The 12,023-nt window shown below is 35.3% G+C and overlaps 1 non-coding gene across 1 annotated transcript; it reads left to right on the top strand.

Annotated features, from left to right (window-relative positions):
• Nucleotides 1-5,939: 5,939 nt before the first annotated feature.
• On the top strand, nt 5,940-6,046 carry LOC136215863 (small nucleolar RNA R71). The gene has a single exon (XR_010682866.1). It is a non-coding gene; the product is annotated as a small nucleolar RNA R71 (small nucleolar RNA).
• Nucleotides 6,047-12,023: the final 5,977 nt, after the last annotated feature.

The following is a 12,023-nucleotide window of genomic DNA, read 5'->3' as shown; positions in this document are numbered from 1 at the left end:
TATATCTCCAAGAACATATAAATCGGTGTCACGGACCACACTACTAAATGTGCGACCGAACAAACTGTGACACAAAAATTTGTGTAAATACAGCATGGAGTTGGAGTGAAAGGAATGATTGTAGGCGAGTCTAGGATTGAAACGCCAAAAACCAGTAAGCATTCTCCAAATGTCTGTGGATGTCATGTCTTTGCCAGGATGACGTTTGATTGTATCCCTTGGGGGAAAACCAAACCAGGCCTGCAACTCTAGATAGCCAAAAGTAAAGATTTCGCCATCTCGACGAAAACTAAGACGGACTCGTCGTTTGTTAACAAAACGAACGGTACAGAAAAATTCCAGAATCCAATCGCCAATGATTGGAAATCGCATGTTGGCGAATTTTGTCCACCCTAAGCGTTCCAAATAGCGACTCATGTCAGCGCTTATGCCAAGTTGATCATTCAAGAAGTCATCCATATATAACATTCCGACGAAGAATGTATAACGAAGCCTCCAGTAACGCATTCCTTCATCATGATTGAAGATAGGAAATGGCGCCCCGTATCGTTTGGATAAGTCTGGACGTTTGTTGCTTGAAGCAGCATTTTTCTTTGAGGTTTTTTGTTTAGTAGGCATGGTAAAGAACTAAAGAAACAAGGTGTCTGTAACTTAGGGAAAAAAATGGTATGTTAAGAAAATCAGAAAATTGATCTGACAAAGATGAAAAGAATGTAACAGAACTATGATCCTCTAGGACTTATTTATAAGATTTTAGGATGAAATGAGGTGTTGTTTTGATGTGAAAAGGCATAAAATTATACCTTTCTAAATTGAAGAAACCTAAATTTTCGTTTATGAAAGGGTTTGTCTACAGGCTAAAGATGATTCAGGTCTGATGGTGCAAAAATAGCGCGTGTCGCGACCGAGAATTCCAAATTCTCGGTCGCGACACGCTGATTTCCTTACGGAAATCAGGCGTCGAAACCTAATTTTTCGATTCTCGGCCGAGAATTAAATATTCTCGGTAAGTTCAGAAAAAACCTTACCTATTTGGACAATTTTGAAAAGGAGAATTCACGACCGAGAATTCCAAATTCTCGGCAGAGAATCGCCTAAATCTTCAAATTCGAACTAATTACCTAAAATCAAATTTAAAATCATGAAATAAACATAATTTATGCATCTAAATCATAATATAAAGTCATCTAATCATAAAAATGGCATGTGTAAAACAAAAATTTAATAATTAATTAAGAATGAAAAATGGAAATGAACAAAAATTTAAAAGAAAATAAAACAAAATAAGCTGTGTTAGAAAGGCTAAACGAATTATACTTCAGATAATCTTGTTACGAACTCAATTCCTATATTCGAAACATTTTCGTAATAAATTTTGCATCGATTACCATTAACTTTGAAACGAACTCCGTTAGGTCCTTCAAGTTCTAAAGAACCATAATCGAATGTTTTGACGACTAAATATGGTCCTATCCATCTGGACTTAAGTTTTCCTGGAAATAAACGGAGTCGTGAATTAAATAACATCACCTTATCCCCAATATTAAAGTTTTTGACTTTAATCTTGGCATCGTGCCATTTTTTCACTTTTTCTTTATATATTTTCGCATTTTTGTAAGATAGATGACGTAACTCATCTAACTCATTTAAATTGAGCAAACGTTTTTTACCTGTTTGGTGCAAATTAAAGTTAAGTTCCCTAATAGCCCAATAGGCTTTATGCTCTAATTCGACTGGTAAACGACATGCTTTCCCATACACTAATCGGTATGGCGTCATTCCTATTGGTGTTTTAAATGCAGTACGGTATGCCCATAACGCATTGTTGACTTTACAAGACTAGTCTTTTCTTGAAGATGAAACTGTTTTCTCTAGAATCCATTTGAGTTCTCTATTTGATATCTCCGCCTGACCATTTGATTGTGGATGGTATGGCGTTGACACTCGGTGGCGTACTCCATATTTCCTCATAAGTATATCAAAACTACGGTTAATAAAATGGGTACCGCCATCACTAACAATGACTCTAGGACAACCAAATCTACAAAATATTTCGTCAAGAAAATTAACAACAATTTTAGAATCATTTGTCGGGGTCGCAATTGCTTCAACCCACTTCGAAACATAATCTACGGCGACTAATATGTAAGTTTTACCAAAAGAAGGGGGAAAAGGTCCCATGAAATCTATTCCCCACATGTCGAAGACTTCAACTTCTAACATGGTTGTGAGGGGCATCTCATCTTTCCTTCCTAAATTTCCTGTTCTTTGGCACTTGTCACAACGAGTAATAAATGAACGGACGTCTTTAAACATCGTAGGCCAAAAGAAACCACATTCAAATATTCTAGCTACTGTCTTACTAACCCTATTATGTCCTCCATAAGAGCTAGAATGGCATTCTAACATTATGGATTCATATTCATTTTCACTAACGCATCTACTAATTATCCCGTCACCACAAGTTCTGAACAAGAAATGATCTTCCCAAAAATACTGTTTAATGTCAAAGAAGAATTTCTTCTTTTGTTGGAAAGTTAATCCTTCCGGAACAATATTGGCTGCAAGATAATTTGCAATATCCGCGTACCATGGTGACATGACACTTTTTATTTGATAGAGATATTCATCGGGGAAATCATCTCGTATACCGATAGTTTCACCTATAGGACCGTTTTCATCTTCGAGTCTTGATAGATGATCGACGACAAGGTTTTCTACTCCCTTTTTGTCTTTAATTTCTATATCAAATTCTTGTAACAATAAAACCCATCTAATTAGACGTGGTTTTGCATCTTTTTTAGCAAATAAATACCTTAAAGCTGCGTGATCAGTATAAATAATAACTTTCGAACTTAACAAGTATGACCTAAACTTATCACAAGCAAAAACTACGGCTAACATTTCCTTCCCGGTCATGGTGTAATTCAATTGTGCACCGGACAGTGTGTGACTTGCATAATAAATGACATGAAGTTTCTTATCCTTTCTTTGACCTAAAACACATCCGACGGCTAAGTCACTTGCATCACACATAATTTCAAAGGGTAAATCCCAATCAGGTTTAGCAATAATAGGTGCACTGACTAAAGCTGTTTTCAATGTTTCGAAAGCTTTAACGCAATCTTTATTAAAATCAAAGGTCGAATCTTTTATGAGTAAATTAGTAAGTGGTTTGGAAATTACAGAAAAATTCTTAATAAATCTCCTGTAAAAACCTGCATGTCCTAAAAATGACCTTACTCCCTTAACAATAGTTGGAGGGGGTAATTTTTCTATTACTGAAGTTTTTGCTCTATCCACTTCTAATCCCTTTTCAGATATTTTGTGACCTAAAACGATTCCCTCGTCAACCATGAAATGACATTTTTCCCAGTTTAATACTAAATTTGTTTCTTCACACCTAGACAAAACTTTATCCAAATTTTGTAAGCATGAATCGAAAGAATCTCCATAAATGGAAAAATCATCCATAAAAACTTCCATGATATCTTCAATGAAATCATTAAAAATTGCAGTCATACAACGTTGAAATGTTGCTGGTGCGTTACATAGACCAAAGGGCGTCCTCCTATATGCAAATGTTCCGTAAGGACATGTGAAGGTTGTTTTATCTTGGTCATCCGGGTAAATATATATTTGAAAGAATCCGGAGTAACCGTCTAGAAAACAGTAGAAAGCATGACCAGCTATCCTTTCGATAATTTGATCAATGAAAGGTAGAGGAAAATGGTCTTTCCTAGTTGCTTTGTTTAAGTTCCTATAGTCTATACAAACCCACCAACCGGTGGTGGTTCGTGTAGGTATTAATTCTCCTTCGTCATTCCTTACAACTGTTATGCCTCCCTTTTTAGGTACACAATGGATTGGACTAACCCATTCACTATCCGAAATAGGATAAATGATTCCATTGTCTAGAAGTTTAGTAATCTCATTTTTTACTACTTCTTTTATATTCGGATTGAGGCGTCTTTGTCTATCCGCTTTAGGCGGCTTATCTTCTTCTAAGTGAATTCTGTGCATTACAATGCTCGGATTAATACCTTTTAAGTCTGAAATTTGCCAACCCATACTTCCTATCCTATTTTTAACAACTTCTTTCAATTTCGTTGAACCTGTGTTAATTTGTTAGAGATAATTATAGGTAGAGAATCGCCTTCGCCTAAGAAAGCGTACCTCAAATGACTGGGTAATTCTTGAAGTTCTAATTTAGGTGGAACTATAATTGAAGGCAGAACTGGCCCATCTTCTCGAATCAAAGGCTCTGGGTCCTTATCTTCTAATTCCTCACTCATTAGAGGTTCTATTATGTCTTTTTTCTGAACAATGTCATTTACACATTCCTCAACTAAATCAAGTTTCATACAAGCGAAATCCTCCATAGGATATTTCATTGCTTGATTCATATCAAACTCGATCTTATCGTCTCCTATTCTTAAAACTACTTTCCCTTCCGACACATCAACTAGAGCACGTCCCGTGTTCATGAACGGTCTACCAAAGATTAGCGGACAATTAACGTCATAAGCAAAATCTAATATAACGAAATCGGTTGGAAAAATAAATTTGTCAACTTTAACTAAAACATCCTCGATTATACCATATGGTCTTTTAGTGGTTTGATCCGCTAATTGTAAAACCATATTGGTACGTTTGATATCTTCTTCTAAGCCTAACTTATTAAAAATTGATAATGGCATCAAGTTTATGCTTGCTCCTAAATCACAAAGACAACTTGGGAATTCAATATCTCCCAATTTACACGGAATGGTAAAACATCCGGGATCTTTGAGTTTAGTGGGAAAATTACTCGACACAATTGAACTGCAATCTTCAGTTAGTGAAATGGATGAAATTCCTTCCCAACTAATTTTCTTTGAAATTAAATCTTTTAGGAATTTACCATAATTGGGAATTTGCGTAATTGCATCCATAAACGTCAAATTAATATGCAAATTTTTAAGTTTGTCTAAAAATGTTAAAAGTTGTTTGTCATAGTCCTTATTTCGGACTTTGTGTGGAAAAGGTGGTTTGGGCACAAAAGTTTTTGTACTTGAGTCAATTTGTGCATCTTTTTGGTTTAATGTATCTTCTTTGGATTTTGGTAAATCAGTTCCTGGTAAAGTTGAATTTCCGGACCTAAGTAATTTTTCCCTGAACGAAGAGTGATAGCCTTAACATGCTCTTTCGGATTTTCTTCCGTATGGCTGGGAAGACTTCCCTCTTTGCGGGATGGAATTGATTTAGCGAGTTGTCCAATTTGAACCTCCAAATTATGGATGCTAGATGATTGGTTTTTAATAAGCTGATCGAATTTATTCTCGATCCGTTTAAAACCATCGTCGTGATTACTTATTTTTCCGCTCATAGCATCAATAAATTTGTCGATTTTAGAAGATAAAGTGCTAATCGTATCTGTTGATTGATTTTGATAATTGGTTGTACTATTTTGATTAGCATTAGCATTATTATTATTATCTCTCCAGTTAAAGTTAGGATGATTTCTCCATCCAGGATTATATGTATTGGAATAAGGGTTATTAGTTTGGTTTTGTCCTTGGACAAAATTTACCTGTTCAATTTCGCTCATCCCTTCATAATCTACATCCGTTTGGATTGGCTGACCATTAGGATCACACGGTGCCATAAACCTATCAATTTTGTGCGATAAGGCAAAAAATTAGGCTTGCAACATCGCAACTGAATCAAGATTCATTATACCTTTGACTGATGACGTAGTTGAGGATGATGGTTTCGCCATTGGTACGTGTCCACGCTCCGCGGGCCACATACTACTGTTGATTGCCATTTCCTCCAAAAGTTCTCTGGCTTGGGCCGATGTTTTCTTCATGAATAACCCTCCAGACATAGCATCCAATGAACCTCTAGTTGTAGGATTTAATCCATTATAAAATGTTTGCATTAAAATTTCAGCGGGCAATTGGTGGTGTGGGCATAAACGTTGAAGTTCTTTAAAACGTTCCCAAGCCTCATAAAGAGTTTCATTATCATTTTGAGAGAAAGATGTTAACTCTTTTATGAATCTTGCGGTTTTTGCTAAAGGAAAATTTTTTGATAAAAATGCTTGGGCTAATTGTTCCCAAGTTTCAAATGTTGCGGCTGGCATAGAAGTTAACCATTCTTTAGCTCGATCCTTCAAAGTAAAAGGAAAAAGGCGAAGTTTGATTGCTTCCGCAGTCACATCTGTTATTTTAAAAGTGTCACAAATTTCTAAGAAATTTGTCAAATGGGTGTTAGGATTTTCGTTAGGTAACCCGTAAAATGTTACGTTATTTTGTAACATATTAAGCAATGCTGGCTTAATCTCAAATTGATTTGCATTTATTTGGGGTCTAACTATGATGTTTGTTACACCGGCCACTCCTGGCCTAGCGTAATCCATAAGCATAGCCATAATTTCTGGCTCAGTAATTCTAGTTTTTATTTGAGTTTTGTTTTTGTTTTTCTTGTTCTTCTTAAAAGTCTTTTCAATTTCTGGGTCTAGCAGTTTTGGTGGAATGCCTGAACTTCGAGAACTGCGCATGAACTTGAAATTTCGCACGAACCAAAACTACCTTCAAAACAGAATTTGAAAAATAAATATGTAGTAATTTGAAATAAGTAAAATATAAAATTTTGAATAAGTATAAATAAACCTAGATTCGAAATAAAACATGAAAAATCTAAATTTTTGTCAAAAATTTTGGCGTTCCCCGGCAACGGCGCCAAAAACTTGTTGAGCGATTTCCGCAAGTGCACGGTATACGCTTGTAGTAATAAAAGATATCGATCCCACAGGGAACGTTTTTTAACAAAAACTTATTTTGAATTGGTTAACTATACTTTTAAGATTTATAATATGGAAAATCGTTAGATCAGATTTGGTTTTGAAATTGCTAGAATGAGAATTAGATTAGAGTATAAAGATGTTAGAAAATACTTCTGATTTAGGAATGAATTTACAAAACAGGATTGTTTAGTTCTTTAGAAAAGTAAACAAGTGTATTCGTTTGCATTAAGCAAAGAAAACAACTTTAAACTTTGTATAAATTACGATGATGAAATAAATGACGGAACCTCTAATTTTTAGGCTTTGAACTGTAGTCAATCCTCCTACGGTCGGGTTAGATCGCTACCTTAACCAAATTAAAACTCTACCAAGATATCAATTTGTCTAAGTGTTCAACAAAGTTTCCTTGTAAAGATTTTGAATTAAACTACGTTTTAATGAAAACACCGGCAATCCACTTCGGATCCTTTACGAAAGTGCTGCATGAAAATCAATCGAATAGAACAGACTTTATTAGATGAAATATAAATTTGATACAAGTTTACAGAGAACAAGAAGCATGAAAACATTTCACGACTTGCAAGTGAACGGGTTGTCAATCCTTTCCTTGGGTTTCGTTAGAGTTTGTCAGACTCAGGGTGGATTCTCTACTCAATCTTCTCGTTGTAACTTCGTAATAGGGATGCGGTCGGCCTCTACCAAAATGTAAACTAATATGAACAAATCTAAACGCTACTGTGTTTGTAATTATTGAATAAACAATGTGTGTACATCATATTGCTTTTTACAGAAATGAAATCTAAATTCTGAATCACTTGACTCGGAATTTCTGCATAAATTCTATACTAATCTCCTTCTTCTATATATCTCCTACTCTCCATCAACTCTTTATTTATAGATGTTGAAGAGTCGTGGTTGAAGTGTCGTGTCCGTTGTGAAGGATCGTATTCGTTGTGAAGGGACGTCTTTATCCACCCGAACGAACGTGTTTCTTTGAATTAAACATGTGTTCATTGTACTTGGAGGAATTTCTGCACTTACCGAGAATATTTAATTCTCGGCCGAGAATGGGGGAGCAATTATTTGGTCTTCAAACGAAGGGAAGGAGATGCTGAAAAACGCGTGTCGTGATCGAGAATTTGAGATTCTCGGTCGCGTCTTTTGTAAATTTTCTATCGAGAATCTTGTTTCCTCAACCGAGAATGTGACATTTTCTTATGTTTCTGACTTCGTCTTTGTCCTCGTTTAGGTGTAATTGATCTTCGTTGTTTTTGACTCTTTTTGTAGGGTTTTTATTCTGTTTTTAAGCTCTTTTCGTTCCTATTTGGATTTTACCAAATATTTAGTACCTTATAAGAAAGAAACATATTCGAGAGTAAAAGCATTCTAAATAGTTATAAATAGCACAAATTCGTAGCAGAACTGGTGTAAATACTAATGATATTTTAGGTATATTTTGGGCTTAACAATTCTTCAGAATCCAGTTCATCAGCTAGTGATTCATCAAGTGAATTCGAAGAAGAAATAGAAATGGCAGAACAAACTCTCAGAAATTTGGACAATCAGGATACAGTCCAACAACCTCTCTGCATTGAATACCCTGATCTAGAGGTAAATTTTGAATTAAAATATGGTTTAATACACTTATTGCCTACTTTCCGTGGTCTTTCAGGTGAAGATCCACACAAGCACCTTAAAGAGCTACATGTGGTGTGTTCTAGTATGAAACCATGGGATGTCACAGTGGAGCAAGTCAAAATGCGTGCTTTTCCATTCTCATTAACGGATAAAGCCAAAGACTGGTTGTATTATCTCCCACCTCGATCCATCAATACATGGACCGAGATGCAAAAACAATTCCTTGGGAAGTTTTTTCCAGCTTCAAGAGTTACTTCAATCCGAAAGGATATATCTGGAATTTTCCAAATCACTGGAGAAAATATTCATGAATATTGGGAATGATTCAATCAGTTGTGTACTAGTTGTCCCAACCATCAGATAAGTGACCTACTTTTAATTCGCTATTTTTATGAAGGTATAATCTTGTCTGACAGGAATCTGATAGATGCTGCTAGTGGTGGAGCCTTAGTGGACAAAACTCTCACTGAAGCAAGGAATCTAATTACAAGAGTTGCTGCGAATGCTCAACAGTTTGGCTCTCGCCAAGATGTGTCTGAAATTAAAGTGAATGAGGTAAGTAGCTCTTCAGTTGAAAAACGACTTGATATTCTTACTTCACTTGTGCAGAAAGCATTATTGGGAAACATTCAACAAGTTAAAACTTGTGGAATTTGTTCGAGTCCCGACCATCCAACTGATGTTTGTCACACTCTCTAAGAGGAAGAACAAGTCAATGCTATGGGGAATTTTCAAAATCAGCAAAATCAAAGGAGATATGACCCATATTCACCTACTTATAATGCCGGATGGAGAGATCACCCAAACTTCGGTTATAGTCCAAAGAACAACAATTTCCAACAATAAGGTTTCCAACCTATACCACAAGTTCCTATACACCAAGCTCCTCCTAAGCAAGGTATGACTTTGGAACAAATTGTTACTGCTATGGCTACAAATGTGCAACAATTTCAGCAAAACACTTTGACATTCCAACAAGATACCAAGACGAGCATCCAGAACTTGGAGAACCAGATGAGCCAAATGGCAACTTCAATAAGCAAGTTGGAATCTCAAGCTTATGGGTATCTTTCATCCCAACCCGAGGTGAATCCTAGAAAGAATGTTAGTGCTATCACGTTGAGGAGTGGCAAAGAAGTGCAATCACATGATAAATCAATCTCAAAGCAAGTTATGGAAAAAGAGCTAGAGAGAGGAGGCCATTCCTAAGCCGACCTTAAAGGAAACACCATCACTACCCATTGTAATTCCTCCCCCATTCCCAAGTCGATTTTCAAAATCTAAAAAGGAGGATGAAGAGAAAGAGGTACTAGACTTGTTTAGAAAAGTTCAGATAAATATCCCTCTTCTTGAAGCAATTAAACAAATTCCTCGTTATGCTAAATTTCTTAAAGATTTGTGTACTAACAAGAAGAAATTGAGAGGTGATGAAAGGATAAGTGTAGGGGAGAATGTTTCTACGGTAATTCAAAATAAACTTCCTCCTAAATGTGAAGATCCAGGTATGTTCTCTATCTCTTGCAAGATAGGAAATGTTAGAATTGGAAAATCTATGTTGGATCTAGGAGCTTCAATTAATGTTATGCCACGTTCTATTTATGCATCTTTAAATGCTGGACCTCTAAAAGAAACGGGCGTAATAATTCAATTGGCCGATAGAACTAATACTTATCCCGATGGGGCGCTAGAAGATGTACTTGTGCAAGTTAATGGTTTGGGTTTTCCTGCGGACTTTTATGTTTTAGATATGGATGATGATGATTTTCCTAAGCCTTCACCAATTATTTTAGGGAGACCATTCCTTAAAACATCTAAAGCTATAATTAATGTGCATGAAGGTACACTCACTATGGAGTTCAATGATGAAGTGAGTAAATTTAATATATATAAAGCTATGAAATTTCCATGTGATGTAGCTTCTAATTTAGCTAATGATGCTGCTAATCCCATGCATAAGATTTTTGACGGTAAATTTTCTGAAGAAACATTGCAAGTGGAGCTCAAAGAGGTTTTGTGTAAGAAATGTGATCCTAAGATAGAATCCGAGGCCGTAATTGGTAAATTCAAGGTTGTGTATCTAGGTGATAATGAAACCATTCCGGTGATCATACCAAAAGGAATACAAGAGGAAGTGTTGATTCAGGTCTTCAAGGAACACAAAAATGGCATTGGAATTACTTGAGTATTTGGCATAATGTCTAGCCAAAGACGATAAATAAAGGCGCTCTTTTGGGAGGCAACCCAAATTTCTATCCTTTTACTTTATTTTAATTTTGTTTTATTTAAATTCAGTTTCAAAAATAAATTCGTGTCCTTGTGTTTTGCACATTAGGGACAATGTGTGTGTTAGTGTGGGGGAGAGGTGTTTTGGAGAAAATTTTCATTTTTAGTCTTCATTTTAAATGGAGTTCTCTATGTTTAGTTTGTTTTTTGTGTTTTCATTTGCATTTAGTTAGCTTGTGTTTTAGTCAAATCGTGTTAATCATATTCTCCTTAACTTGATAGTTTAATTAGCTCATATTATCAAAATCAATTAAAACTTATGATGAGTGTTGGACTTAGTAACAGTTGATTTGGTAGTCTTTATTTTGAGTAATCCATTTTAACTGAAGCGATCAAATTGATTGAAAAGTATGCAAATCTTGGTACAATTACCCTCAATTTCTGTGACCTTTTGAGCTAATGGAGAAATTTGCTTAAACAACATCAACGTTTAACATTTGCTCCAATTTTTTTTATTATGTGTGAATTCATACTTGGTTTGCAACTCTGGAATTTGCATCAAATGCTTTTCGAGACCACACGTTTTTAGTAATGCATTAAAGTGAGGAAGGCAATTAGGATTAACCACTTGACTTAAATAGCCTAACCCTTTTTCATTTTTATCTCTTAGATAGCCAAGTTTGAGCATTTAACCTTTTCTTTGTTGTACACACTAAATTGTTTTCCTTTTTAGCCAAACACTAACTTTTACCCTTAATCTTAAGAGTTGGTAAGCAAGTTAGCTCTACAAGTTTTTTTCCATAAAATGTCTGCACTAGTCATTATTCTTATATGCTCATATCATTCGAAAGGAGGTTCCTCCTTAAAAAAAATCAAAAATAAAAGTCAAGGATGTCTGAAATTTTGTCTGTTGCACTTCAAAAGTTCGGCAGTCAGTCTTATTTTTCGTTTCTATTCAAAAGAAATAAATTCTCACTTTTGTTTATCAGCTGTTGGTCATCGATATTTGACAGCTGAATTTGTCTCTTGTTTGTTGGATGTTATGTTTCACATCTTTTTAGCAGCCAATTTCGTTTTAGCCTAAATTTTCCCATTTTCCATACCTTTAACCCTAACCCCGTTATAACCCTTTCAAAGACCTTCAGATTTTTGTTTTGATTATATAACAAAGTGGTCGAGATTAGATTGAAGTGCAAATTCATAGTAGTTCATTCCTTGTATAGAATCGAGAGCTTCAAGTATATTTTTCCCTAAACACGTGTGTGAATTGAGTGACCACCTTGTGAGAGTTATCAAGCTTTGTGTATTTGATTTCGATAGCATTGTTGAACTTGATGTCTTACTTAACTATTGAATACAAAATTAACTGTGA

The sequence above is a fragment of the Euphorbia lathyris genome, chromosome 1 (assembly GCF_963576675.1).
Source record: "Euphorbia lathyris chromosome 1, ddEupLath1.1, whole genome shotgun sequence".
NCBI classification, from domain to species: domain Eukaryota; kingdom Viridiplantae; phylum Streptophyta; class Magnoliopsida; order Malpighiales; family Euphorbiaceae; genus Euphorbia; species Euphorbia lathyris.
This window is presented reverse-complemented; position numbering and strand designations above follow the sequence as displayed.